Consider the following 6,000-nt stretch of genomic DNA (forward strand, 5'->3'; position numbering starts at 1 on the left):
AGTCTTTTTTGAAAAGGAGTTAGATTCCCAGGTCTTCTCCCCTGCCCTGAGCAGCTGGATGACAGTGCCTTCCTCATCCTGGGAGTTTTAATTTCTGCAAAATATAAAATATACTGTCTCCAGACTGAAGGACTGGATATTAAAATGGGGGTGAGCAGCCGGGCTTCTGTCCTCCAGCTAGGAGATGAGAAGCTCATTCTCTGAGGACTCTAACTCGGCAAGAGGAAAGAGCATCATATACTGACTTACGCTGGAGGTTCTGTTAGAGAAAGACCCTAGAAAACAAACCACGTATACTCGCACACAGAGCTCTCAATACACTGTTTGGTTTATTGGTCACAAATCCAAAAGAGCAGACAAGATTCCTGTAATATTCAGAGAATAGAGCAGAGGTTTTAGAAGACAAATGTGAGGACAAAGAAGATTCTAAAAGTATCAAGGAAGAAAAAACAGGTTTCATAAGAAGGATTACGAAGGAGAATGGCGGGGCCGGCCTCGTGGCGGAGCCGTTGAGTCCGTGCGCTCCGCTGTGGTGGCCCAGGGTTTCTCTTGTTCGGATCCTGGGCGCGGACATGGTACCCCCTCATTAGGCCACCTTGAGGTGGCGTCCCACATGCCACAACTAGAAGGATGTGCAGCTAAGATACACAACTATGTACCAGGGGGATTTGGGGAGATAAAGCAGAAAAAAAAAAAAAAAGATTGGCAACAGTTGTTAGCTGAGGTGCCGATCTTTAAAAAAAAAAAAGGAGAATGGCTTGGACATCACAAGGACAACAGTTGAATGTAGAAAAAATAGAAGAATGCCTCACAATACTGCAGGAAAATCATTTTCTTCCTAAATTTCCAGACCCAACAAATACCCACTAAATGCAAGGGTAAAATAAAGTCATTGTCGGACATGCAATGTCTCCCTGGAGGACGTGCTCCATGAAAATGAGGCAATAAACAAAAAAATTAAAAATTAAAAAACAGGAGAGAGACAAAGAGAGAGAGAAAGACATAGGGTCCAGGAATCAAGGAAACAACACAAGAGAGAAACAAAGGTGAATGCGGTTCCCACCACTTCAGAGCTCCAGCTGACTCAGAGCTGACTCAGTCTGTCCCGGGGCGCGCGGGGCTCTGAGAGACCTCTCCAAGAAGGAAAGGAGAGGACACCAGCGCACTTAATGAATAAAGAGGAGATGCGGCAATATGGGAAAGTGGGGGCAAGGGACACTTGAACTCTCTGTACTATCCTTGAAACTTTTCTGTAAATCTAAAGCTATTCTAAAAGAAATTGAAAAAAAACCCCACAGAACTATACTGGCAGATGAGAGTCTGGGAGGTGTGCATGTATATAGTGGGTGGTGACCGAAAAAGAATTAAGCCCTCATTTTTCTTTGGTGTAAAATTGGAACATCGAGAAGATAAAATATAAACATATTATTTAAAGATGTAGGCCAGTATCAAAACACAAAGGTGTGAGGAGTGGGAAATAGGGAGCGGTAGTCAGGGGGGTGCTGTTTTAGTAACAAACCTGTTACACTGTTTGATGCTAAATCGTATACACGTGTAACTTGGTAAAAATAGAAAATAAGTTTAAGAGGAAAAGATGTGGTTTCCATACGCTATGCAGATTTTCCAGAGGAATTTTAATATCCAATATTGCCATTGCCCTTCATATCACCTTGCTAAACTGTATCTATGATGCTGCAAGGAAAAATTTGATTTGGAAAATTCACCACTCCAAGAGGGGAAACAACAGTAATGTAATTTGCATATTTATCATTTGGAAAAAATTCATTCTACTGAAATTATGTCCAAAAATATTGTTCTTCATCCATAGGCTAAAGAAAATTGTTGATTGTTTACACCAAGTACTTCTATTTCCACAAGTGCACAGTATACCACCTTCCATTTTGTAAAAGCAAGGTACAAATTAAAGAATTTTAATGTATCTTCTTTATTTAATCAGATATTCTAAGTTACATGGCATAACTTGTGTTTATACTTTTCCAAATACTTTCAAATATAAATATTCTGAAAATACTTGAAAATGAATAAAGGAAACGTTTGCTGGACGAGTTTTCATTCTGTGGCTGTTCAATCATCCTTTGACTATTATTAAATTGTTTGCATATTGGTGAAAATGGGGATCTATTTATACCATTTCTCCTTCGTAAACAGCAGGGCATATAGTTAGAAAGGACTTACTCATCTTTAAATGATCTCATCTATGATCCTTCTAAAAAGAATCAAGTTCTCATCTTTATAATTGCATTGAAGTTTTTTCTCCAGTTGGTATAACTTGTTGTGTCTTTGTCACTTTTATCCCAGAAAACAAGATGTCCTTGTTGAAGTGCCATTCCTGTGTCAATAACAATAGGTTCTTTGACCTGTACAATGGGTCTGGTAACAATATGCAAATTTCTTACATTGATTCAAATGTGTTTCAATGACTGTGTCCTCTGCGTGTTTTTGCTTATTTCAAACACGCCTGTCCCTTTCCCTTCACACCACCTGCATCTGCCTTGGCATCCTGTTGTCACTCACCCCACCACTCATGACAAAATCAGCAAGATTGAATTGTAATGGTGGATAGAAACCTGGTGGGAGAGAATGGGGATGAATTTTAAGTCAAGATTAAATTTCATTCTAGGCTTCCAAAGGAATCAGTGGGTCTATGACCTTAAGTTTTTTTTAAGCATCCACAAATGAACTGCTTATGAGTTTAATTTTGTGCATAAGCTTGTGAATAATTTTTAGAAGTAGATTTTTATTCAAATGATAATTAACGAGAGGATTTTGTGAATTATTTTATTTCTCCAAATGTTTTTCCTTCATGAGAAATTCCACACTACCTGAAAAGGACTGCATCTGGACCCTTTCCTAGACCTCCCAGTAATAAAATGAGGCCCAGTGATTGTGGGTCCCCCTTACTATTCCCTTTTTTATGAAAGGAGAGAGTTCTCATGAACCTGGATCACATATAAAGGAATTCCTGACACTGTCCCAAGAGTGTGGCTATTGATGAGAGGAATAAATGTATTAAGTTTAATCATCTAGCTCCAGGCCTACAGACGAATGAAAGCAGGTGAGAGGTGGAAGGAACTAGGGGAAGCCAACTGGAAGACCCAGCTTGGGACGTGGCCACTCGGCCCCTCTCCACTGCCTTTCCACACATTCAGCCCAAGATCTTTCCCTCCGGCCTCCCGTCTTACACTCTGTTAACCTCGATGCTGAGTCCTGTGGAGGAGCCCTCATTTTGTTCTGAACAAATTCTCCCATATGCTTAATGTTTTTCACTAATGGTTGTTAAAAATGATAGTCAAAAATAATACCTTCAATTTATTAGGTCCTTACTTATATGCATTATCTCATTTTATTGTACCCCTACAAATACTATCATTATCCTATCTTACAGTTGAGGAAATTGGGTCTTGAGAGGTTAAATAAATTATCCAAAGTCAGACCACCAGCTGGGGCCTGATCCAATGGCTGTCAACACCTGCGCATTTAACACCCATGTTACAGACGTCTGGCCATCCCATGTCCACTCTCCTCACTCACACACTCCTTGTTTGTTGTCATTGTTCTCTGAGAGCCAGGATACAGCCACAGCTTCAGCTGAGATTTTATCTTCTGGGAAAGACTTCTCTCCTGTCAGTGTTTCCAGGGGGACCCTTTTGGTTTGACTCCCTAATCTCACGGTTTCTGCGTCTCCTCAATTTGAAACTCTTCCTTTGACGTCTATGATACTTTTTAAAGAAATCTTGGCTTTCCTACCTGAGGTTTTTTTTTTTTTTTGCCTGGATTATCTTCCTTCCCCTTTTTGCTCTTAGTGGGCATTCCCCTATGCTTTATCCTGAGCTCCCTTCTCTCGAATCTCTACATTTTCTTGCTTCCAGATGAACTTTACATAAGCACTGAAGACAGGTCGAGTCACATCACATCTTCTAATCTGAATTTGCCATATTGTTTGAGACTATCCAATGCTGCTCTACAAACTACGAAACAAATGAGATGGATGAAATGCATAAGAAGTGTTAAGGATAGATGGTAAATTGGTAGCTTATGACATGAAGGCATAATTCATAGCATATGCTAAGTATGGATAACGAGTAAACAAGTAGCTTGTGAGACATAGGCAGAATGCATGAGACAGTAAATTAGTAACACATATGAACGATAGTTAAAGGAATATAATCATGGAGGAGATGAGGTTACTTATAGACAAAAAGGGATGGGAAAACCAAGGCATAATCCTGCCCCACCCCACCCACGCAGGTGTACCGATATTCTCTCTCTGAAGGCTTCGAGCATCTTATTGAACTTCTTGTTTCCTACCTTCCCCACCATATACACGTCCTATCTCCACATCCAGGCAGAAAGCTCCTGGAGAGCAGACATACTGACACAGGCATCCTTTGTTCCTGGCAGCATTTGGCCTCCAGAGCCGCTGCCGAACGCAGCTGGATGGATGATGGCATAACCTGACATCTTGGCTAGAAGTTAACTGCTTCTCTCTTATTGTTATTTTCCTAAAACTATCCCTCAGTGAAATAACTGATATTAAAAAAAATCAGCATTTTATTGAGTTAATGCTCCCTAGTTCTCCCAATAGCTAAATATGTATATCACCCAGGTAGTTTAGAAGAAAGAGCTTCTTTTCCTTTTACTGAAAAGAAACAAATAAATAGAAAGAATTTACACGCCCACTTGCTGATGTGTTACCCTTCCAACTTATCTTTAATGTAAGAATGACAGGTACCGCGGAGGGAGCACAGTGCGGCAGGTCCAGGCACGGACTCTGCGGCCCGGAGACCTGGGGTTGTCACTTACTACCTCTGCAAACTTGAGGAAGCTTATTTTTCACCTTCCTTCCCAGTGTCTTCCTCCATAAATTTTGGGAAAATAAAAATGGTACCTAGTGCATAGGACTATTATATAGAATAAATGAGTTAAAACAGGCAAAATGTGCTTAGAACAGTGCCTGGCAAGTGGTAAACTGTCAATACATGCCAGCTCTTATAAAAGTTACCAATCCTGGGGCCGGCTGGTGGCCAAGTGGTTAAGTTTGTGCGCTCCGCTTTGGGGGCCCAGGGTTTCGCCGGTTGGGGTCCTGGATGCGGATGTGGCACCACTCATCACGCCGTGCTGAGGTGGTGTCCCACATGCCACAGCTAGAAGGATCCACAACTAAAAATACACAACTATGTACCCGGGGGCTTTGGGAAGAAAAAGGAAAAATAAAATATTAAAAAAAAGTTACCAATCCTAAAGCCATTTTAAACAGATTTCTTTCTCTGTACTCCATCTGAATAACCTTCCAGCCAGAATTGTTTGCCTTTCGAAACCAGATTCCAGTCTCATATCCTCCCTAGATAAGTAAAAAATACACACTCATTATCAGGCTGAGAACAGCTGAAAATAATGCTGATGGTCATTAACCCTAATAATGCTCCCTTTATGTTTATTTTGTCCTGTTGAGCTTATGAACCATTTTCACATTCATTGCCTCATTGTATTTTTACAACACCTCTGTCACAAAAGTGGCCGGCTATTTTTTATCATTTTTGAAAGATTAGGAAACTAAAGCACACAGAGGTTAAAATGGCTTGTCTTGGTCACCTGGAGGGTGACCATGAACTCAGGGCATTGTAACTCCTGACCATAGACCTTCTTTCTGCCCAACACTGGTACAGCGGGTTCTGCTGACAGGTCTTAAGAGCTGGAAGAGCTTCAAGCCAACACTCCCTGACTTAAGGCCCCACTCCCCCATACCCTTTTTCTTTTTAAAATTCCCAGTGGGGAGAAGTAATATATTGTTTATTCCACTCATGGGTTTTGCTACGAGGATCCATCCTCTCTCCATTCCAGATGATCTTCAACATCAACCAAAAGGAAGTTACTTAACTTCCCAGAGCCTCAGCTGCCCCATCTGTCAAATGGGGAGAACAAGATTCCCTATCTCATAGGGTTCTTATGAAGATTGCAAGAAAGTACTCCAGAGAACAC

Source organism: Equus quagga, chromosome 2 (genome assembly GCF_021613505.1).
Source record: "Equus quagga isolate Etosha38 chromosome 2, UCLA_HA_Equagga_1.0, whole genome shotgun sequence".
Taxonomy (NCBI): Eukaryota; Metazoa; Chordata; class Mammalia; order Perissodactyla; family Equidae; genus Equus; species Equus quagga.